The following is a 26,043-nucleotide window of genomic DNA, read 5'->3' on the forward strand; positions in this document are numbered from 1 at the left end:
TCATTGTTCATCAGCTCCGGCCTGCTTTCACAGCTGCAAGGCTGCGGAGGCCTTTGTGTACGCTAATGAATAGCAACCACCTTGACGTGCTCGCTTCTCTGTTTTTGTGTAGAGGTTTTTGCTTTGTCAAGGATAGTAGAGATGCAAAAATTAAATAAAACAGAGGAAAAAACTCTTTGCACTCCGGTACAAAGACTAAATTAACCTCAAATCTCTTTCTCAGTGGGGTTGCAACAAATGGAAAGCTGCTCCAAGAGAGGGTGCAATGGGTTCACAGCAGTGAGAACAGGAGAACGAGATTGAATGGGTTTGTGGGGCAAGAAGGTGTGTGATAACGTGGCTTCCAAGCATGACACTGAATCAATTGCATCACTACAACACAGAACTCACTGGGTTAGATTATTACACAAACCTAGAAGCACACCAATCATAGGACCACTCGTGTCTTATTTCAATGCGAGTGCCTGGGTTCAGTTGTAGTATCTACTGTGAGAAAATTGTCAGAAATCCCATATCCTGTCATCCCACACAATCATACACCTTATATCTTATATAGAATTCCTCAATTTCATTCCTCCCTTTCATTAGTAATGATGAATTCAATTCTGTGAGCTTCAAGGCCTCTTTATTTATGATGCCAAGACCTCTGTTATGGAACAAACTCTATTGCCCATGCGTGCTGACTGTCATAACTAGGACACCTTGAATTCAACTCAATAAGAACTGAGTGGCTCCTCCACTGTAGATGCAGCGCACGTTATTCCTGTTTTGCTGTGGTGTCATCTGTCTGTTTGCTCCCTCTGGCACACACTTCCATAAAATATATTAAGTGCACTGTTTAATGTCACCTCAGCCCAGACAGAGAGACGACTGTTGAGACGACACAATAAACCCCGTTGTACAGTAGCCTTGTACTGAGGAGGAGTAATTCACTGTCTAAACAATATGGTATTGTTAAACCTTTGTAAGGATCAGGGAGAAGATTTACAGCTGAGCAGTAGCTTAGTTCACTAACAGTCTAACTAACTGTCAAGAGGGAACTGGAATATATCAGAGCAGACTAATGCGCTGCTCATCCTCTCCGAACTACAAGCCAGACAGACAGTCAGGTGGAGACCACAAGCCCCACCGGGATGAGATCCGCCAGACATGCTAACACAACAACATTAACGGCCCCACATTATGCTGATTTTTAGGTTCAGACTTGTTTTTTGGGTCTCTACTAGAACATGTTTACATGCTTTAATGTTCAAAAACACAGTATTTTTCTTATACAGTCTGTCTGAATATAGCTGTATCCATTCATGTTCTGAAACGCTCTGTTTTAGCGCCAGTCTCTTTGAGCCCCCCTCCCGAAAGAGCCCAGTCTCCTCTGATAGGTCAGCATTTACAGGACTTCTATGTCTGCAATCTTGGCATCTCTGCACCCTCTGCACACTGTAGCAGCACTTTCAACCTACAATTAGTATAGATGTGACATCACAACCGTACAGAAGTCCTGACGGCTCATTTAAATTCACAGTTTATGAATACGGGCTGTGTGCATTTCCCTGTGGATTGAGCATTTTGATACTTTCACAGTATATATATCACACCTCAACATGCTTTATAATAATAATTAAAAAAAGCATCTCACTTTTGATATTATGGGACCTTTAAAAGAAGACATACAGAACCAAATTGGACCTTTGGGTATTACTTATATCCTCTGTGTCACCATCCTCCACTCCTGAAAGAAACTTCTCATCTGGTTGATGTCCAAACTGGGACATTATCTGCAATCCACTTCAAAGACTCATGAAAGAGCACACACATTAGACTGTGGCCTTACATTACCACAGGCTTGTTTGATGTCACATTACCTTGCATAGCAGAGACATCAACACACAAGCCAGCGAGGGGAAAAACATATTTTCTTCTTCTCTGCCAAGGATATCGCCTGCTGTCTTCCAGGTAAAGTTGTAGACGAATGCAAAACAACAACAAAACGCGTCTAATAAATCTTGATTTGCCAAAACAACACTCATTTGTTTGTGTTGCCGGCCATATTTTTCATTGATGAAACACAGTGACAGGAACATATGCTGGCGAAGGCTGCAAAATGTTGCTTAATTACAGATACAGGCCCGAAGCTATACATCAGAGGCCTTGTTCTTCCACGGTGTCTTCCTCCGCCATCTTCTTTATCATCTTGTCTCTGGCTCTCTTTTTACATAGGCAAGCATTTTCTATGAATAGAACAGGTGAGCTGATCCCTGTCTAGTCCCATACAGACAATAATAACACAGGCTGGAAATGAGGTGCTGATTTACAGGAACAGCCTGGGGCACTAAACACAGTGTGACCCACATACTGTACACTGACTATACAATCATGCATGTGTTTGCATACAGTGTACTCACATACAACTGCCCAGGTAAAGAGTGGAAAAACAACACTTGGGGGTCAACAGCGATTTCATAAGTAAATCCAACAGATTAGGGTCTAAACTGCCTGATTTAATCATTGTGGGTACAAGGTGAAAATACACATCGGATGTGTGTGTCCAGTAATGAAAGCATAACAAAAGGGCAGCGCATAACTGTGTGTCTCTAGGAAATTGCCTTTTCACTGGCCGCACACAAGGAGTATTTCTATCCCCCCCCCCCCCCCCCCTACCCCCCCCTATCTACAGGCGAATGGAGATGGGGATGGATAATTTCTGTTTCTCTCCTACACAGAGAACACACTTTTTCCTCGACCTCCAGTTGTGCAGCAGGGAGAAGGAAGCAGAGGGACGCCCGACACAGATGTGACAGTGCATTAAGCAGATACCAGATAAGTATAGAGGAACGTGTGAGAAGACCACGCACGACATATTGCTTTGTATCAGGAACCATTCATCTTTAAAAGAAAATGAGTGGAAGTAACATGCAACTCTGTATAGAACTGGTCCACCTGAGTCTCCAGCGTTCTGTGTGGAAACATGCGTTGACTTCGCTCCATTATTTCGACCCCTCCATGTGCTCAAGGTGAGGAACCGTAGCGTGGAAGATGAAAGTTTTGGAGTAGTTGAAAGTTGAACTGTGCCAGCAATGAATCTCCAGGTAGTCAGCTGGGACCTGGCGAAGCGTGGGCATAAACAGCAGGGACTCCTTCCTAATGTGATGAGTTGTGCTCTAGTCTGCACACAGCCATGTTGATAATTAAGCTCACTGCGCCTCTGGGAAATTATGCTAATGACTACCTACATTTCTCGAAACGTTGGGCTTAAGGTGATCACGTACACGGCGGCAAATAAAACACAACTCTTTAATAAATGTTCCAGTGAGAAAGGAGAAAGGGACAATGTGGAGAGAAAGAGAGGGAAAGAGGTATCTTTTCAGTGATTCAATAATGACCTTTGATAGTTTGTATTTGCTAAGATTTTTTAATATTTGGTGTGGTCCATTGGAAAAGACATTTCCAACAGGACATCAGTTTTACAGAAAGCAAGTGACAGGACAAAAAAGAGGTTTTCAGGAGCGTAAATAAGGATATTTGACAGTCAGTAGCCTGTGATGAATAATAGCTGCTACTTTTCACTAAAATGATTAATAACACAAGTGAGGGGGGGGGGGGGCGCGCAATTTGTTGGACCCAGTTTGCTTTCCAGTAATTATAAAGAGGTGAAAGCAGAAAAGGCAGGAGTGTGTGCTCAGGATGTCAACAAAGCTGGTTTGAATCCACAGGGGAATTACTTGTCAGAGTCCGAGTGAAAGCAACTTGGCAAAGAGAAGATTAAACCATTTTCTGTGGAAATGGTCCACTACTGTCAATGGAGGCAAAAACCTTTCGACCTTGAGCTCTACTAAGAGATAAAAGATTGAGAGGGCGACGAAAGAGAGAGCCGATGAGGAAATAAAATACATGGCGTTGGAAGAGATTAGCAGGGCATTAAAATAGCTTCTGCTATCTTCAGAGAGAACAGGCCTGCCTGTGCACGGGTCAATCAGTGCTCAGTAATAGGTCTGTTTATCACCCACTCATTCAGACTGCTCTAAGCTCATACAGAGTTCTGTATAGGTGCTTAAAGCCCCAGGTCCAGATTGCATTTTATGCATGATAAGGTTTTGTTTAGACTCTTACTCTACAAGCTTTTTGCATCTTGGAGATTACATCAGATGATTAAGTGTAGCGTTAATGATTCCCTGTATGGCACTGCAGCAGCAAAGACAGCGATACAGATAAGAACAAAACAGATACAAGACAATAAACAGTTACAGTAAGACAACATATTGTATTCTCATCAGACAAAGAAACAAGCGCCAATTTGCAATATCTGTGACCACGTACACGCTTGCATACACACGTTCATGTGTTCAGCCCAGAGGTAAATAAATTCGAACCCTACTATCAGATGACTTTCGTTCCGCCTTGACTTCGCCTAACTCCCCTTATCCATCTGGGATCGCTCCATTGCAGGGGGGTTTTATAGATGTGACGTAGCGGAGAAACGACTGTTGTGATTCAGACAACAATGGCAGCTCGCATCGAGGAAGCAGGTGTCAACATTGATGCTGCTATTTCATCCGTGTTGTCCAATCTAGAGAATATTTCTTCTTTACATCAAGGTGGAAACCATGTCGGCTGTTCTGTTTGGCTTTTCCCTGCGTCGCTATCATCAGCGTCACAGGTTGTTTTCGATGTGAGTGGTTGAAGTGGCACGCCAATAAAGATGACAGACAAGTGGTTTATCCAATCAAATGCAAGGATTTTTGATAAGGCCCAGCCTCCTGAAATCACTTTCTTATGGAGCGATCCCAGATGGATGAGTGAAGCAAGAAGGAACGAAATTCATCTGGCCAGAGTCAGGTTAAATAAATTCACCCACCAGCACCAAAAGCTCACTAAATAACACAAAAACAAAATATAAAAACAAAACAACTATTTATTTTCTGGACTATTTCCAATTCACTATGACTTTGTAAAATCTATAAAACCACAACTTGTCATTTCTACATTCGTTTTTTGTACTGATTGAATAACAGAGATCAAATGTGTTGGACAGAAGAAGGCTAGCTTTTACCCCATTTCCCTTCTTTACGCTAAGCTTAGATAAGCTAAGCCAAGCTAAGCTAATTCGCTATTGGCTCGGTCTTAATATTTAGTGTACAGAGGTGAGAGTGGTATCGATCTTCTCATCTAACTCAAGAAAGTAAATTGTTGAACTATTTATTTGAGCGGGTTGGTTGTTTTCATTCATCCATTTCACAAATAATCATATTTCATCATTTACATCTGTATTTTTATTCATATCCTCCTGAGCAACTGAGCAGAAAAGAGATATTGCTGCTGAAATTTTCAATCCAAGATCAAGGGTCAACTGAGGATACGTATGAGAAGGAAAACAAATAATGGAGGAAATACAAGATGCACAGCATAGCATGCAGTCAGTTGGACATGATTTTCACAGCCTCCAAACAAAGACCACTGAGTGTCTCTCAGCTCCCAGTGCATGCCGAGCCATCTGAGCTCATGCTTATGACTGTGAATCTCCATCCTGGGAGCACTGTAGCAATGACACATGAATCTCATTCACTGCATCCCATCTATCATCTTAATTACTTTCATTTCCATATCACCATCTATTTTTTTAATGTTGCAAATTAATTTACACCTCAGACAAATTGCTTGTCCTTGACTTCCTTATCCCTTATGAGGCAACCCACAACACATGGGGTTGAATCAGTGTACAACCTAACCAAACCTAATCTCTCTCTCAATCCATCCATCCCCCCTCGCAGATTGAATTAGCATAGGAGACAAAGTACCCCATGTATGCATGCATGGATGGAAAAATAAATAATAATAAAAATTAATAACAATAATAATAACACAAGAGAGAAAGTGCCGAATAGATTGAAGACATCCATCAACTGAAAAGTTGTGTTCACTGTGGCGACAGGGTTTTGTGTGAGCAAACAATGGTTTATGAAACCTGAAGGCCTGTCCCTGTGCTGCTTGTGAACGGCTGCTAAAGGTGATGTCTGTGTGGGTGTGTGTACAGCCGTGTTTCTGACATTAACCTGCTGATTGTGTTGACAGCCTATGGCCCCGAGGCTAAGCCCTTAAGCTAGATGTCTCCTGGGTTCAGTAGCTGCCTCAGGTCCAACAAGGAATGTCAGCTGTGAAAGTCAGAACAACCCAGTGACACTGGTAGGTGCATTGTATATCCAGCTGTGCTCTGGCAGCACAGTGTGCCAAAGAGTCGGTCGGGAGAACTTGCCACAGTGAATGAGAGGTTATCCAAAGAAACCCTAGGTATGTTCAACGCGCTTCGTAGTACACCCCTCTGAATCGATAAATATGAAACTCATAATCAGAGTTACCAGCGGTATCACGAAGCTCACTTAAGAATTTATTTTTCAAGCCAGGGTTTCCGCTTTAGGACAGATTAAGGGCCGCATATTTCACTGAAGAGGAGCAGATCAATATGATGAACTCCTATGAGCAGTTCAAGAGTATAATAACAGCAAGGGGCAACACAATTGCACATAACAAGGCTATGGAGGCGTGCTGGCAAAAAGAAATGAATAAATAGCGGATTGTGTAAATCAGTGAAAAGATTCTGCATATTGTCTAAAATAACTATGCCAAATGCAGAATCCGACCTGTTTTATTTCATATTTCCGGGAATACAAAGGTGTAATACACCACACCAGCCATAATTCCATAACCTTTAGTAAACAACAAAGATTCACAAAACAACAACAAAGAGATGTAAAACAACAACATAAGACACAAAACATCCTGTTTGTAGTCTTTGTGTAGTTGCAGTTACAAATAGCAGCAATTTATTGTTATTATTTCATATTATTATATTTAAAGCTGTCTATTTAGAAGTCTAAAGTCTCTTAACCCGCCCCTAATAAAGACATGCATGAAAACAGCACAGAAGATGTAGTTGTTCTCACTGAAAAAATATACATTTATTTATAAACCACACATTTATAGTAACCACACCGCCGACTTTTTGATAGAATACAGCGTAACACATAACCTCTCACAGAACACCACAGGTATAATGAAAAGTGCAGAATGCATGAATTCAGGAGGTGGAGTAAGAACAGGGTATTTATTTTCCAATTGACTGCCACACATTTGTCAAATTGCAGAATGTATTTTGAATGGCTCTCCTACGTCGTGGGGTTACAGTGCTCACTTAGACAACCCTGTAACTCAAGTGAGAGAATGTGAGAAGCCCTGCTAAGGGTATTCGCCTTTGTTATGTAAATTGATTTTGCATCCATGGACAGTTTTAAAAAGTGATGCCTTGGCAACCTGTAGTTTATGAAGCAGTGGAAGAGAGTGGATCAGTATGAATGTGAGATATGCACAAGGCTGCAGTACACAAAAGAAGATCAGGAGCCCTGCACCTGGGCACAGTAACTATATATGAGCTCCCATTAATCAGTCTGTGTACACGTTTGTGTGTGTGCGTGTGTGTGTTGAAAATTTACCTCTTTGTGTTGCTCGTGTAGTCTGCACTTAGAACATTGAAAGCAATAAATGAATGTCCCTGTGTATAAATCTTTATCTCTATCTGTGTTTATGTATGTTACTGTGTGTGCATTTCTCTGCTGGTAGTGTTGAAATAGGGAAGACGGTACGCACAAAGAGAAAGAGACAGATATGCTGTTATCTGGTCTATGGTTGATGATATACTATATTAAGAGTAAACAATTAATTGATCTGGTAAAAATGTTTTTGGAGAATATGTTTATAATCTTAAGGGTCTTTTACAACACTGAAAAATGTACATAACATACATACATTGTACATGAAATAATGTACACACATTTATGGAGAAAACCTTTTTTGCTTTGTCTGTGAGAGTTCAGGTGGTGTGCCTGTGGTGGAAATGACTCGAGGCTGTTTTTGCAGTGAAAAACACAATCCTATATTTGCCTCTCGCCTCAGTAATGTGCATGGCAGTTTACAAATGCTGTAAAATATAATGGGTTTATTCATGTTTTTTTTGTTTTTTTAAGGAAAAGATAGATTTGGCAAGTGCAACTCATCAAAAAAGTGTGAAAAGATGCAGCTGAAGCAGTGTTTTCTTCAAAAAGAGTGGATGCTGCAGCCTCACAGCACCGAGGAGTCCTGCGATGGTACAAACCTAGAGGATCATTATCTGACAATATACAGAATTCTTTATGAAGGATGTAACTGGGTTGTGTGTGTGTGTTTGTGTGTGTGTGTGTGTGTGTGTGTGTGTGTGTGTGTGTGTGTGTGTGTGTGTGTGTGTGTGTGTGTGTGTGTGTGTGTGTGTGTGTGTGTGTGTGTGTGTGTGTGTGTGTGTGTGTGTGTGTGTGTGTGTGTGTGTTTGTGTGTGTGTGTGTGTGTGGGAGGGGCAGCAACATAATGAATCCCAACAGGAGACATGCGGCCCTGCTGGGCTGCTGTAATGAAGTTCTGCCCTGCCATCGCTCCCTGACCCAGTGGCATTAAGGAAAAATGGAAACCATTACCTTCAGCCTTCACCTCAGCCTACCAAGTGGGGGACCAGAAGCAGACATAGGTGTGTGTGTGTGTGTGTGTGTGTGTGTGTGTGTGTGTGTGTGTGTGTGTGTGTGTGTGTGTGTGTGTGTGTGTGTGTGTGTGTGTGTGTGTGTGTGTGTGTGTGTGTGTGTGTGTGTGTGTGTGTGTGTGTGTGCGTTTGCGTGTGCGTGTGCGTGTGTGTGTGTGTTTGTGTGTGTGTGTGTGTGTGGACAGGAATGAGGTTGAGGTAGAGATGTCACAGCAGGGTGTCCAGATCAGACAGGACTCCTACTGTATATGAAATATATGTCTGTCACAACATTGACAGGCTATAGTCTAGTCTAGAGCGGGTGTGTGTTTGTGTGTTTGTGTGTGTGTGTGTGTGTGTGTGTGTGTGTGTGTGTGTGTGTGTGTGTGTGTGTGTGTGTGTGTGTGTGTGTGTGTGTGTGTCATGTAAAGCAAAGCCAAATATGCCCAAGAGAGAACCATGATTGGATGTTCTCTCTCAGTCACATTCCAGCAGAAGTGTCTAAAACTGCCAAAAGATCTTAACAGCTTTGTGTGTGTGCGTGTGTGTGTGTGTCAGTGCTCCCCCGCTAATCTCATCCTTGGTTGAATGCATCTTATTAGAACTAGAGTGTCTTTGTTTGTTGCGGATTTCCAACAGAGTAAACAGACCATGCTTCTCAGCAGATATGTGACTCTGTATGTGTGTGTGTGTGTGTGTGTGTGTGTGTGTGTGTGTGTGTGTGTGTGTGTGTGTTTTTCCAATGCAGTTGGTTTTATCACATTTCTCAGTTGCCCCTCGAAGCCATTGAGCCAAGTGTAGAAATCCACGGTACCCCAAGGGAATGAGAACAAAAGGACGGCTTTTGTCTTAATTCTCTACAAATGATGTTTTGTGGGCTGCCTAGTGTCAGTTGAAGCGACTCAGTCCTCCTCTGCTGGTCTCTCAAATCGGACCACCACTGGCTAAGGATCATTTGATCAGCAGATCTCTGGGTACGAGTTCATTACAAGAGATGGAGCACCACAGCAGCCTGTGCCACAGATGAACCCTTTAGATAAGACGGCCCTCCTTCCCTCTGCCTCTGTTTTATCTTTGCATTAGTCGTCCCTGTCCTCCTCTACTCTATTATTGTTTTAAAAGTTGAAAGAAAGAATTGGGTAATGACTAATTGGTTATCAGGTGACAATAAACAAACAATAATACTCAAATTTGTTGTTTACCTGTTAAAATGACCATGTAATTTGTATCATGTATGTGGAAATAGGGGACGAATACTTCTCCAAAGGGAGGCAGGTTGGATACACTTCCTTAAACCTGGTGTAGGCAGTTTATTTTTGGTGATGTTTGGGCAAAAACTCTAAAAAATAAAATAATAATCTTTCATCAAGTTGTAATTCAAGTGTTCTGAGAGAAACTTAGACTTCTGTACCTCCTCTTGGCTGTTTTCAGACGTTAGAAAATCTTGCCTGAGACAGGAGACCTTGGCCAAACACAGTTTATTTCAGAGACAGACAGGGAGAGATGCAGGAAAAGGTATTTTGCTATTTACCAACTGCAGTTTTAATACCCTCATCCCCAATGGTATGAATAAGAAGATTTCATTTGCTTGTTTCTTATGAACTGAATACGCCAATCACAACGCTGTATCTCATGTGGGGCAGAGGCGCGTCATAGTTACCAACCTTCTCCAGCTTACCAGTCTCACAAAACTCAGATCAAACTGTCAGTCTCCACAGCACTAATCAAATATGAATCAATATTCTGTCACTGTGTTGGACTGTGCTGGAAATGTTTCCAGAAACACATTTTAGTGCACTGTTTAGCTGTTTTCCTGCTTCAAAACCAAGCACCGCCTCAACTTGCATGTGTTGCACAATGCAATGTTATTTTGTTGTTGGTCTATCTTATTGCGTCCAGAAGCATTTTGCTCTGCATCGTTGACAACATCCCTTAAAAATCGAAACATGAACTGAGAGGTTAAAGACTACGCATTTGCAAATCAGTCTGATGCCAGGCTACTGTCACCTATAATTAACCCTACATGTGTATATTGTTTGTGAAATTAAATGAATACTAGCTAAAGAAGAGCGTCTTGACCGAAACATCTGTGTGACAATGTCAAAAAGTTGGAGTGCTGGCCTACTTGACTTTATATCATCATCCATATTTAGTCTTCAAGGTCTAATTGTGAGTTGAGTGTGTTTGCTTTTAGTTTTTTATTGAAAGGTGTTTTTTTGGACTATCACAGCTGCACACAATTCAAGACATTTACTTATTGTGCAAACATTACAAATATGTTTTGTGTGTGTCTTTGCAGTCCTGCAATTGAATAGGGTGGGGGATCTTTTTCCACAGAAACTCTTTGCTCTTGCATCTCTTAAATCTTTAATGAGCCTCTCCCTTTTTTCCTCTGCTGACCATGATTGTGACACACAGGTGCACAAATACACACACATCTTTATGACAACTCTTGAAGAAATGTCTATTTTAATGGAGTTATAAGGGACTAAAGCAACTCCCCTCGACCTCCTCCCTAAGTCATCTTATTGGACTTCTGAAGTCTCTGGCTCAAAGCAGTAGAACTCATCCTGCTCTTTAATCACACACCTCTTCTTTAATCTAAGGAGCCAATCAGGAAATCTACCTTCAGCCTCTCCATGACGATAAATGGCTTCCGTCTCTCCTTCAATCGATCACATGCTTTCAGATCTGTAAATGAAGGCTTAGGTAACAAGAACGGCCAGGGAGGTAATCAAGAAGACCACTGAGACACGAGAGAGGGGAGCGCTAATGCGGTGAAAAGCATTACCTTGGTTACAGCAGCTTTAATGATAGGAGTCAGAGCAGTGGTGGTTGAACTCCACACACACACACACACACACACACACACACACACACACACACACACACACACACACACACAGACACAGACACAGACACACACACACACACACACACACACACACACACACACACACACACACACACACACACACACACACACATCTGCTGAGACACACACACACATTTGGCCCTTCTTGCGAACAGAGTCTTGGTGACAACAGTGTGCCTCCCTCTCCTTTATTTAAAGCTTCATCATCTCTCTATGTCACACACACACACATGCGCAAGGTGTCAGGGTCAAAGGGTGACCTCTGTTCATTGAGGCGTGACTCTGGGGCTTAATCACACATACTTTGTTTTATATATTGTTTCGCCCTCTGAGCATCAATCATGGCAAGACTGACAACTGAAAGACCACAGTATCTAGCTTTGGAGGCGACTTAGGAACTGCTCATTCGAAAGTAAAGATGAGAGCAAATGATTGTATATTGCTGTTATTATCATTTATATGCCGCACAGTTAAAGTGTGACGCTGCTACAGATTCAGTATCCTGATATGCAATTTTGCTGACAGCTTGCTTATTTTTCTCAAGTGTCTCACAGAACTTAATGGGAAAATGAATCACTTATTGCATTGTATGTCAACACACATGCAAACACACACGCACGAACACACACGCACACACGCACACACGCACACACAAATCTAGTCCTTCATTCACAGCAATAACACGCTGGTGGGGTGGACTCACTGAGAGAAGATTGTAATTGCTGTGTAATTGTGACACCAAGGTGCTAGGTGTCCTCATTGCAGGAGTTATACATCTGTTAAATCCACTTTGTGTTTCTGTGGTGATGCATGGCTCAGTTTATCCCACTACTGAATAGGTGGGTGGTTGCTGGGTGTAACTCTGGTGATCATACACATCAGCCTGACTGCAGAATATCATTTTTAGCCCTCCACCTCCAACACTCAACATATCATACCTGAATCCTTCTTATCTTCCAAGTCTGGGTTTGGTTACAAAAGGCCAAAATTGTCCTACAGTTTTTGTACGGTTGAGTGCAAATGTCCACTGGTTGCTACGGATGCTGGCCACTCAATAGACACAGCGAGGTGCTTGCGCACGACTATTAAGTGTTATCAAGAGAGAATAGTGAGGCAAGCAGGGCAAGGTAAATAGAGCTCTTATCTCCCCCAGAGGCTGCTACAGTATTTGTTTTAGAGTTTACACACACTGCACAAGGCAAAATGTCCCTACTTGAGTTTCTGCAAGATACATAGGCACTCATGTGTACCCAAATTCCACAAAGTGGTGATGAAGTAATATGTTCAAGTTGTGATGTAAATGATCTTTTAAATGCATGTATCTAGGATTTCAACAAGTCTTGTAAACACAAGCAAACACAGATTTATCTCACTCTATGTATCATTAAGTCAAATGGATTGTAATTGTACTGAAATTTCTTCCATTTTTCAAGGGAAAAATCAAGGGTTTCATTGGAGTGGTTTTTGTACGTTGTACAGATTGTAAAGCCGCCTGAGGTAAAAATTGTGATTTGTGACATTGAGCTATAAATATAAAAATGTAATTGACTTTATCTCTATTCAAGTCTCCTGGCACATGTTTACCTGGGCTCAGACCTTTGAATCCGCCCACTCCACCGAGTTGACTGACATTAACAAAGTGACGCGTGAAAAAACCCCAGAACAATCTAAAGAAGAAAGGATTAAACATTGTGCATTATGTTGCAGCTACACTCAACCAAAGGGAGGAGCAGAGCCGCTTGGCTGTCAAGCTGTCTGTGGGGGGAAGAATAAGCAGAAGAAAAAGCCAGGTGCGAAACTGGCTGGTCATGCTTTAATGACAAGGCGTAGTAGTCCTTGTTGTTAAGACCTAAAATCAGCATGCATCTCCTCTCTGTGTGTACAAACATTCCCTCATCCAAAAAGCATCTAATGCATGTCTGGAAAACACCTCGGTTTGAGGATGGTGACACTGTAAACAGGATTATCATTACAGACCCATGGGACCCACTACCTCAAAACACCCATACACACACACACACACACACACACACACGCTCACAATCTCCCAATTCACATAAACACTGTGCTGGGTTCCCTTGTGTCAAATTATCATGATAACTGGGGCGTTCATCATGCAGCACAAAGATTGGTTAACATCTTCAGTGGCTACTCTATTAACAGCTTTATCACTAAGCAACAGCAGAAAGACCCACCCCCCCAATCACGCAAACACCAAGTCACACACACACACACACACACACACACACACACACACACACACACACACACACACACACTGTCCCTCTAAACATAATGGCGCTGCATTTAATTTGGAGGTTGTTTGACAGACAGCATTTTAATGAACATGAGCCTTGGTGAGGACTTAAGCTGACAGAAGCATCTATAGGGCCTCTATCATGTCATGGAGAAAGACTTTGAACAGTCAAAAAGACATCCATGGAGAGCGAGATGGGGGTGTTGCTATTATCATACCATTAATCCAACTGCTATTAAGAACCAGCGAATACAGTAAGTTACAATAAAATAAGAATTCACCGTGAGACACTGAAAACCGAGTCAGGCCTTCTCTTCGTCCTCAGCATAATACTATGGCACTCAGGGAGTACTGAGTAGCATGTAATGAGAATAACCATCCAGCTATAGTCATGAAATGCCTAATTAGCCATTAGCATGCACTAAAAAGCAGCTATGAGACCATCACTGTCTCTCCTCCACAATCCCCCACTGAGATGATACAATACAGCACAGACTCAGAGGACGCTCACTGTGGGGAGAGCAGTCAGCCTATCAGATGTCTCTTTCCACAGTTCAGGTCCCACGATAAGGTTTCTCTTTCATAGCACAGGGCCAGCACGCCCACACAAACTGCGACCTCCTGTTCTTCTCATTTTGCGGGTTAATTGGAGTGAAGCTGTCTGCTGTTTACAAGAATGCAGCCATATGTAGTCCAGATTATACTCATCAACACTTTGTGTTCAGAAAATTGGGCTTCAGTTAAATACACACAGATGTTTACGAACACGAAATCACACACAAACACTCTGTTTTAATCTGCATTGTGCTCCCTGTCATTAGTAATTTTCTTCTCGCTCTGTTTTGGGCTAATTAAGCAGCACAATTTGATGCACATATTGGCTAATGAGAGGTGATGAGGTGTTGTGTATGTGCAGAAAAGAATCTGTATAATTAGAAAAGACAACACAAATCTACTATTGAGTCGAAATAATACTGCTTTCCCAAAAGAGAAGTTTTTTTGTCTTGCCACTTCCACAAGGAGATCAACGGAAGCCCTGAAAGACATGGTGAAAATATTGGGGGTTTTTTTGCTTTTTTTTGCTTGAGGAAAAAACCCAGGGAGCACTGAGGACACATCAGCAATAAGGATGATTGGCAAACTGAATGAGCTGAACTGAGCCATCTGGTAGGGGACAGTACATCTCTCTGCTCAGTGTTGCACCTTTCTGCCCTCCAACAGTTCAGTTCAACAGAGTGTGTAGGTTTACACTGAATACATTTACATTTATTATCGTTGACATTTGCGATTGTGGCGCATTGACGTGTAGTTTGGCTTGTACCGGGTGTGTGATTAGTTTATTGATGTCTGAGTTTGGAGAGCACTGAGTGTGTGTTTAGTCGGTAATGACGGTGTAATTTTGCAGGAGCAGAACCAGACAGATGCATCAGTGTTGAAAGACCCCATCATGGATCGAACAGCAAAGACAAACTGAACGTGCAGCCCTGCATTTAGAGATCTGGACAGCGTGATATGTGTGAACGAAATATCACCCTAAAACCATCTGTAAAGGCGTTCACTGTGAATGACCAGCCAATAATTGACTGACTGGATTCTTCTGTGTGAGCCAAAACAACTGAGTGTCGTACCTGACAGTGTGGTGAGGCCAGGGTAACGTGCCAAGATCCACTTGCGGCAGTTGTCTTCATTAATGACTTCATCATTAGTCAACTTGACTGAAAGCAAGTGAAATGGATCATCCGGAAATAACACGTCTCCTGGCAGGCTGTTCTCATACACTGTTTGTACATATAACTACGAAAAGTAATACATTGTAATAATATAGTAATTTACACCCTTTTTTCTTATCTTAAGTCGTTATAGTGTCTACTGTCACGTGGTTTCACAGCGCTCAATTGAATGCATATTTTGTAAGTTATCACATATATCCCTTTCTGTCTTATTTCATACGGTGTCTTAACTTCTTGTTTTACTTTAGTGATAAAACTATTGAAATTGCATCTGTGACACAACAGAACAAGTAGAAACAAGTCATAAAGTCAGCTCAACTCAATCAGTAATGTCAGTTATACGGAGACATTTAGCTTAACGATAGCCAGCGATAGCCACCATAAGAGTCTGTGTCCATATAATGTTTTTCTGTGGCTGAGAAGGACTGGCTTTTAGGTTTTGTTACAACGACATTAACATAACGTTACACACGTTACACGTTTGACTGCACAGCTAACGACAAGCTCACGATGCGTACGGTGATTAAAGCACAACACTCACCAGCAACATTTAGTAACCGGCCGATCTGCTCTCACTAATGCTTTTCGGTTGTTGTTGTGATAGTTTTCTGAACAGGAGCGTCACTGACGACACCAGCGCCTTTCTGAAAAGTTCAGGGATTTTCAACTAGAAGTGGTCAGAGTGGCTGCACAAAATAGTCTGAGCCCGTGTGTGGACACTTGAACTGAGAGAGGGAGCCTTTTGTTTTTTATTATCAAACACTTTATTTGAGAGGAAGAAGAATAAATAACACAAAGTGATTTAGTCTTGCTTTAAATGTTGTTGACAGATTAACATCCCAATCTGTGCATGCTGTGAGGTTGCATCTATCAGGGATCAGGCATGACGGCAATCAACCATGGCATCCGAAGCATCGCACAGCACAGATGCTGTCAAACCAGGCGAGAGAAGGCACAACGATGACACACACATGACATTCTATTCTACGGGCCTCATGAGGCATCCATTACATAGAATCAGTCTATGACACATTGAAGAGGAATAAAGACTATTTGTTATGCCCAGTGCAATTTTCATCTGTTGGATCAGGTCAGTATGATTCCAGGTTTATGCATAAAATCTCTACAGACCAACTCCCAATGCCTCCCCATGTCCAGCCTTATAAATGCACCCAAAATGCACAACCATGAATCATACATTACACTCCCTCACTAAGTAAATATGACCAGCGTGCCCAAGCCAAAGCATGTCTGTGTGCTTCCATCACCCACACCACTGCCCATGCACATCTCATGCCCAGCCTATACCCACCCAATGTACCATCTGCTCTGGCAGTCAACTGCACCGGACCAGGCCAGACCATTGGTCCAAAAAAGGGTGGTTTGGTGATGGAGGGTGCTCCGGATGCTTCTCAATCCAGCTGCAGCCTGTTGGCAATGTCACAGCATGCCCCTGGATTAATGGGCACCCCACCCCCACCCCATCCCCCACCCTCCCTCCCACTGCTTGCTCCTTGGGCTGCTGTCCCGCTATCTGTATGGTGCCTGCCAAGCCCATTATCCATGCACGGTTTAAGTCAAAATGCCACACGCTCACTAACTGATCGATGGGGTCTTAAACAGTGGGGAGCCATTTAAACAAGGAGTGGGGGATTGTGTGTGTTTGCATGTGTGTGTGACAGTTTTCTTGCTGCTATCTCATCTTTCTCATCCCGCCTGTATGGATTTAGGTGGCTGTCCTGTGGGCCAGGCTCTATCGATTACAAACAGCCAACCAATCATGCTGACAGACAGCGCGGTAGAGAGCGCACCTTGGCTTTTATTAGTGCTGTCCGCGATGCCTATGTTTGCGTAGTAAAACCCTGTAAAAAACAGAGACTGACACCCAGCATGCAGCCACTGTGACCTTGTGTATCTGCATAATGAGACAAACAAAGTCATAGACACAGACAACCTCAAGCAGTCAACACACACTAATAGACCAAACAATGCTTTTTCATTTAAGCCTCTGCTTTTTTGTGCCTTTTTCCTTGTCCTGTGTAAGTCTCAACTTTATAAGCGGGCTGAGAAAATTATCTGAGAGGAAATGCAAATGACCTTGTCACATCTCAAAGCAAACACTGCGAAATTCAGTCAAGGCTCCCTGCGACTTGGGAAGTGCTGTTTCAAGGAGTTTATGTGTTTCTGTGGCCAGTTTTATGTGATTATGAGGAAGAGTTCAGGAACATGTAGCTTTTTCTTTGTTTCTGTGTGTGTGTGTGTGTGTGTTAGTGTGTGTGTGTGTGTGTGTGTGTGTACGTGTATGTGTATGTGTATGTGTGTGTGTGTGTGTGTGTGTGTGTGTGTGTTAGTGTGTGTGTGTGTGTGTACGTGTATGTGTATGTGTATGTGTGTGTGTGTGTGTGTGTGTGTGTGTGTGTGTGTGTGTGTGTGTGTGTGTGTGTGTGTGTGCTCTTTGTCTGGCCGGCTCCTTTGTCACAACCACTAATAGGAATTCACAGCAGTTTAATAATTCACACTGAGGTAGGCGTCTACGGTTAACTGTCAACAACACAAGTTCCTACTGAAATCCCATTAACTGCCAATGAATTATTCCCATATTACATCTGTCCCAGCTTTTATGTGCACAAACGCACACACACACACACACACACACACACACACACACACACACACACACACACACACACACACACACACACACACACACACACACACCAGAAACACATATGTACATGTATCACACGTCCTCACAATATTCCTAATGGCCCAATACTGAGCAGGATAAACCTGGAGGTCTAGCGGGGCTTTGAGGCACTTTCCATTATTAGAGCAGTGAAATTGAGACCCCATTGGCCTTTGGGACGGGGTGCTAAGCCCAGGGACATTATGATAATGGAGGTTGTATAGGGAGTAGATGCCATACAGGCTGATGTGCTGTCTCGTGATACAATAACAGCAGCCTGGCTACATGTTAGGCTTGCTCCTTGGTGATCGAAACATTTATTCCATTCTTATCAGATTTAATGTCCTCTGCGGCATATTTGCTTCTCATGGTTTGCCTTTCCCACTGATTTGTTATTGGAAATACAACGGAGGGCAGGTAGGCACCTGAAATTGAGGGTGGAGAAAAGAGATTCATGTCAGATTGTATTTGCATTGCATATATTTTCCATTGCACATAGAGAATTGTTTAGGTCAAATGAAATGTAGAAAAAAAAGTCTATAAAATTCCAATTCAATTTAATTTATTTGACCATTGAAATTGAATGCCATTATCATTCAGTTTAATATTTATAAATCATTTTGCTCGCTAAACATTTTCTCCGGCAGTTTTGTCATCACCGTGAGGTTGCCAGGCAACCAGTGGAGCCAGCAGGAAGTCACTGCTCCTGGCCAAGAAGTAGTCATACACATAACCCTCAAGACAAAACATGTTAATTATTGAGTTCCGACGTTCTGAGAGGTTGATTTGTTACCCCTGTTTCCAGTCTTGATGCTAAGCTAAGCTAATAAATGTTTCCCAAAAATGATTAACTATTGGCCTAGAACATCATTCAGGCAATATTTGTGTATTAAACTTCACTTTGTTTGCTTTTGCTAAAAGGTATCACATATGTGAATGCAGGCAAGTGACCATTGCCTGCCAAGGTAATACTGGCTAGTTAGACGAAGTGACAATCAGGGTCTCCTCTATCTTGGCTCAGTTAGAAAACTCAAGGCAAGTGGGATCAACCACACACACACACTGCTTTGCTTATGGCTGAGGCTGCGTCTTTGTTCAATTCACCAAAGTTAAGCTCCATGCATATTTGCTTTGCCACTAGAAGCAAATGTTTTATAGCCCATGTGATCACACAGAATGGAAATGAACGGGATTCAGGTGAACGCCAATGTTAATTTTGCACGTGTGTGAATGTACATTAAGCCCTGAGATGTGTGATCGGTATGAGGCTATTCACATTGTAATTGATAATCATATTTAATTTCAAGCCACTATATTAATTTCTAAATTATGTTTTGTGCATACAAATACATGGTCGAATTATCTTATACATAAAACAGATAGACAGTGACGTACAAATGTACTATTAAAACAAGGAAAGGCTGTTGTGACTAGTTCGCGAGCTGTTCTTCAAATTGGACGGTACGCTGATAAGACGTCAAACATAAACCTTCATTATCAGTCGTCCACGGAGAGTCCATGATAATTTAGACTACAAAATTGTGTATCAGTTCCTGATATTAAAAACTAGGTCCCGTGATATAAGATAAACAATAAAATGCCATATATTACTCAACATCCCCTGTGCTGTGGAATATTATTTCATTTTAGGAGACGCAGCCTTGCCTCAGTGTTTCCACATGAAGTGCATCTACACAACAACAGCCTACAACCGGTAGGGAGTGGCTCTTTGTCTGTCTGCCGCTGTGTCACACACTCATACATACACACACTGAAACGTTCCTCTAGCAGACAGTAGACGGTCCCTATTTGTCAGTGGCTGAGATTATACCTTTCATCAGCAGCGGCGCAAAAGCTGATGTGAAAGCTATATGGATTTCTGTTATCAAACATGTAACAGTCCGGATGCAGCTGGTTACTCAAGTGGAAAACTGGAAATGTTGTGGGATCCCTTCATTCACCTTATGATCTCTTTAAGATACATTAAAATCCCCAACTGACAGTATGGAACACTTTGGCAAAACCTTTTTCATTTTCAGTAATTGCTTACAGTCGTCCAGCTATTAAGAAGCTGCAGCTCAGCACGGAAATTGAAGGCGTTTTATAACGTAAGCACCTGCTTCGGGAGCCAAGAAGTGTCACTTTAATACTGTCCATTTACTGTAACTAACTGCTTCAATTGAGATAATGGAGCAGAGGTGGAGGAGCAAGTTAACGGTTACTATCCCAACCAATAGTCTCCCTGCAATGACAGCTTACCAAACTTGTTTTCCTAAGATGATACTGAACAGACTGGCTTTACTTTTCTCTTCAGTAGCTCCTCAGGGTCATCCGTTAGAGAAGAATTATATAGAAAGTAGGATAGGCATTATGCTTCTGCCTGTGCCTTTTCAGTTATTACCAAGCTTCCACCACAGCGATTTCCTGGTTGATCCAATAAGGAAATAAGGAAGTGCCAAAAATTGCATTTCGCTGAGTGGCCCCTAGGGGCAGGTTTCATAATCGAGCAATTCCTCGTTGACACCCTTGTAAATAGGCCGTTTCACAGAATAATTAACCCCTTTAAGGCCTGGTACAAAAAAACATTCTAGTCTGTAGTCTGTATTTATTTTATCGGAGGTTAAAATGTATGAATAATTAGGGACCTCGAGTGACAGCTAGCTGCTGGCCCTCACTTCGCCTCGGAGGTATATGTCAGCCAGATGGACGTATCTCCCTCCCCCCAATGTCACATACATGCCCTTTTTTGGTAAGAGGAAATGAGGCTGCGTTTAAGTCTGACAAGATGGCAACTCCCATAGGCGAGTACGATTGGATCAAGTTGAGAGAACGGACCTCGACGGAGAGGTTACATACATTTATTGTTTTAAACATTCTATGGCCATTACTAGAATGTTTTTAGTGTTCATATTAATTGTATTGTATGATGATGACTGTATAAAATACTACTCCCTCCAGTGGATGAGATCTTCATTCGTCCTGCAGAGCTGGACTGGTTGGAAAAAATCATTCCAGCCTCTGTTTTAAGTGTCAAGCAGAATCCAGAGCCCCGTCATCCATGTTTTCTGTAAACGTGCACACAAGCCCTAAAAGTAGGGTAAGAGCACTTGTATGTCCTTGGAAATTGAACCCACTCTGGTTATATGATGCCTGAAATGTGGATAACCTGCCAAACCAAACTGGCTGGAGCTGTAAAGACGCCCCAGTTAAAGTAACACAACTGCTGGACCTGCTGAGTTGCTGGAGGGTTTCGGTGACCCGGTCAGAGCGTAACCTTTCCCTCTCTGTTATAGTTCACAAATCTCTCTTTACTCCGCCCGGGGGGCTGTTAGGCATTTGTCACCATGCTGCCATGTTATGAAAAAGCTCGCTTTTGTGAAAACATTTAAAGCGTGAGCTGCTGCCCCGTCAGCAACCTGCACCTTCGGGTGGCTGCAGCAGAACATTAGCAACATCTTTATTAGTGCTATTAGGATGTGAGACGTGTTTTTCATATCCAGGCAACATTAATGTGAGGTTAGATTGATGATGATGATGATGCTCAGCGTGGAGATCTTGCATCTGATTTGCAGAGGGTGACAATGAGGGCTTCATTTCCATAATGAATCCTCAGCGCCTCTTTGATGAGCTGTTGACAGAGGAGAAAACAACACGTGTCCTGTCTTCCACGGATAAATAATGGTAGAGGGGAAAATGAGCCAGTCCAGTAAATGACTCCATCAGCACTTGAGGGTTTTTGTACTTTAACAGATCTAACGGAAATTTTAAGGCCACCGCTAAAAGTCACAACTATCCTAGCTTAAAGCTTCCTGTCAAAGAAGATAAAGCCCAGTCTCTCTTCCACACATATTCTTACGTTGCCCTCCCCAGCTCCAAACAGTCTACCTTCTAGCTTTATTGCCAGAGAGCGACTCTGGCTAGATGAGATCCCCACAGCTTAACATCTGGGCGCTTTGCCGCTGAAGCCCTCATAAATAAAAGATAACTCCTGCCTACCGCGCACTGGTATAAATCATGTATATGGATTTTCACTTGGCTTTCACTCTCTCTTTCTCTTACAGTCCCTCAACCCCCTTCCTTCATTCTGCCCCCTTTTCCATAATTCTTCCTCTCTTCCCTCTCTTTCTCTCTGCCTTTACAACACAGCATTAAGTCGAGCAGACAAAGGAAGATGGCAGGTAATTAGAAGCCTTATGATGGTGGGAAGAGAAGCCACCTTGTCCTTGTCCTCCTCTAATTCAAAATCATTACAGCTCGCTCCGTGGCCAGGATGTCTGGACTACTATTTGTGCTTCAGGTAGTCGTCCTCGTATATTTACCAGTACTCCTGAAGTTTGAAATCACATCAAAATACACTAAGACAGATGGTGTGACATGTGAATCTATCGAGTGTATTACTCACCATCAATGACGGACCTAACACTCAATCAAGAGTTAAAATTATGGCAACAAAGAGCCAAATATAAGACTTTTTATACAATAATAGGGCTGATTTTTTAGATTGTTAACCCTTCATGTGGTGTAATGGAAGGTCACAAATAAAATGTATAGACCTGGAATATGTCAATAGAGCAAACTGTCATAAAACACCTACAAAGCAGGCTGTTAACGCAGTCTATTAAAGTTGTAATCCTTTAAAAGTCCATGTCCAGATTCTTTGCAGGAGTCAAAAACTATCAAAAATAGGCGTAGTAGTAGAAGGCATTCCTCCAAATTTTACAAAGGAAGATCAGTTTATACTTCCCAACAATGATGATGTCATCAGGGCTATCTCTGCTCGACCTTGGGACTTTAAATATTCAACAGAAAGTCTGCATTACAGCCTGGGGTGTGGAGCCTTTAGGACCCAAAGGGGAGTTGAAAAAAGTGGCTATTGCAGATGGAGTTGAATTCTGGGAAATGTAAGATCCAGCATTTTTGGATCTTGGCTCATGTATGGACTAAAAGAAAGAATAGCTCAGACTGTGCTGCTTTCTTCTTTTTATCGGTTTCTTTTGAGTCCCCCAACTTAATGAAGGTGCAATACTATATCACAGTACAACTTTTGATAGCTGTTGACGTGGCTATAACCAATATTTTTTATACCAACAATGGCCACCGTGTCCCTTGTAGTGACGAACCCACAGAGACACTGCATTTTCTTTTATGGAGCTTAAAAGCAACTTTCAGCTCATTATTTTGGTTTTCAGGCCCAAAATGTGACTGCATCCTTTTCGGCCGCGAAGGGAAGCTCTTTGAAGAAAAAAAGGTTTTAAAACTACCCTGCCTGCCCAGCACCAAGGGGCAGCAGACGTAATTAGTGACCAGCTGGTGAACATACTGGAGTGCCTGTGTCTGCAGTGTTAGTTAAGTTTGCCATATCAACTTAAAAGGTACTAATATATCTGTGTTCACAGCTTGTTTCTGGTGCCAAAAAAACGGTCAAATTATCAGTTATTGCAGGTCCAACAAAGAAACAATAATAGTGAGTACTAACATAATAGTATCAAAATATTTTTCTCACTCATCTTCATCCGCTTATCCGGGGTCGGGTCGCGGGGGCAGCAGCTCCAGCAGGGGACCCCAAACTTCCCTTTCCCGGGCCACATTAACCAGCTCTAACTGGGGGATCCCGAGGCGTTCCCAGGCCAGTGTGGAGATATAAACTCTCCACCTAGTCCTGGGTCTTCCCCGAGGTCTCCTCCCAGCTGGACGTGCCTGGAACACCTCCCTAGGGAGGCGCCCAGGGTTCATCCTTACTAGATGCCCGAACCACTAACTATTTTTCTGGATCAGTATATTAATAATGAAATAAAGTATAATAAAATAATTAAAATGAAATGCACTCAATACATTGTAACACAATGCGGTATGTTCCGAATTCAGGCAATTCATTCAACAATAGAAACTGTAAAATGAGACTGAAACACAGTTTTATGGGATTGAGTGATTGAAGCAAAAAACAGCAACATTTCCACTTACCGTAAAAGAAGTTCATGGGATGTAATATTTTCAGGATTTAGGGCTCAGAGTTTAATAGCAGCAGACATTAGGACATATTATATGTCCCTTCTAAAATGGATAATATTCAATCACAGAGATGAGCTATTGTGAAAATGAGGTCTGAGTAATGTGGACTTGCCTATAATAACACAGCTTTATTAATGTTCAGTTTGATACTTTATTGATGCCTAAGGGGACAGTCTTTTTCCTTGCCCCCCCAAACCCCCCACATGATATTATTGTAGGCTTTGTGCTCCATGCCATGAAGACGCAACACAGACAGACAGTAGCATTCAGAAGAGGTGAATACAATGAAACTAGAGACAAATTGCAGGAGAGGAGGTACAACACAGATCATCATGGCTGATCAATAGATGGGCTGGGGGACAGAGCCATGCACAAGTCTCCGTCTCGGGGTTTGTGAGGAGATGAGTGACTGTATGGCCTAACGGCGGTTGAACAGCTGAATGATTGGCGGTTATATTTAATCCCCAAGGACAGGAAGTCCAAATCAGTTCCAAACAAAAAAAACCTAATTATGTCAAGTCTCCTTTGGATGATGATAAAGGATAATTACTTTTTTATTCCCCTCGCTAAGGCCGAATACATTCCCTCAGATGTGGCGACATAACCTTTAACGAACACCGCGTGATTGATGAGACGCCGCATTTCCCCCTTCCAAATGATTACCGATCACTGTTTCCCCCTCCTTAGTCACACATACATGCAAATAATCTATCCATCCTCCCAACCGGCTACAAACAAGTTTGTGGGTGACACTTGAAAGAAGAAAGCATCTCATTTCAGGACTTTCATTACTCACATCATTGATACTTACATCTGCAGTGCATGGAGACAGAATACAATTACAGAGGAAAGAGAGAGGGCTCTGCTTTATCTGTACCGCGAATGAGACGCAGTCACATCCACAATGACCGTTTCTGACAATAGTGTCAGCCAGAGACAATGCTCAATACAATATGCCATATCTATCTGTCTCCGGTGGAGAGATACTCGGACAGTGAGAGCAGGTGATGAATGAGACATCGCACCGTCTCTGCTACATATTTCTCATTTCCAGAACAAACAATACAGATGTCTGAAATGAGTATCGCTGAAGAAACGCACAACTCACTTGGCAGGCACAAGCAAATACACAATTCAGACATAAGGAGACACTTGCTTTAATGCCTTAAAGGTCACTGGGTCAGAAGCACCAGCAGTAAAAACTGGGTTAACTTCACCCAGTAGAAAACCATTGGAGCACCAATCAAACCAAAGACAATTCAACTGTTTGACCCCAGTTATTTTTTATATCACTGTTGAATTATTTGCTCAAACTAAAATATGGTTAGGTCTTTTGAAACTTAAAAATAAAAGACATTTAAAAAATGAAATAATTTTTAGTTTCAGTGTGATTTGTGCCCTAATAGGTTTCTAATTTCTACCCGTAGGTACTGGGTTAACCCAAAATTACAGCAACACATACTCTAAGAAGTTATCTTCCTGACCCCCTTACATTTAAAATCTTCATTTCGGATTAAGGGAGCCTATTAACTTGAACGTCCAGCTTAACAGTAAATGAAATGAGACAGCGCCCCTCACCCTTAAAGCTTGTGTGAATTCCTGTGCGACTACAGAGCAAGTGTACAGTACATGTCCATATCTGGTGCCTGCGCTTCAGCCCTGACACTTGACAAATGTGGTGTTCTCCTCTTAACCTGGTTACCAGCAGGTTGTCCAATGACAGCAGCTATTCGCTGTTTAATGCCACCGAAATCCGATTACGTCTTTCCGGGGTGCATTCACCAGCCGACAGAGATGGATGGAGATTATAAACTAAGGCATTGGCCGAGTAGAACATTTTTAAAAGGTTAGGAAAGACATAAAAATAGCAAGGCTCAAGGATTTCTGTGGTTAAATATCCCAGCACTCAAGGTCAGCAAAGTCAAGGTGGAGGAGGCGATAGAGGGAGCGGAGCAG

The 26,043-nt window shown here is 42.3% G+C and overlaps 1 protein-coding gene across 1 annotated transcript in view; it reads right to left on the reverse strand.

The window, feature by feature from the left end:
• The window catches only part of lhfpl7 (LHFPL tetraspan subfamily member 7), a gene marked incomplete at its 3' end in the record, with an annotated part of 104,917 nt that overhangs the window by 3,624 nt on the left and 75,250 nt on the right, over nt 1-26,043 (reverse strand). The gene's annotated exons all lie outside the window — the stretch shown is intronic.

This window comes from Echiichthys vipera (assembly GCF_963691815.1).
Source record: "Echiichthys vipera genome assembly, chromosome: 14".
In the NCBI taxonomy this organism is placed as follows: Eukaryota; Metazoa; Chordata; class Actinopteri; order Perciformes; family Trachinidae; genus Echiichthys; species Echiichthys vipera.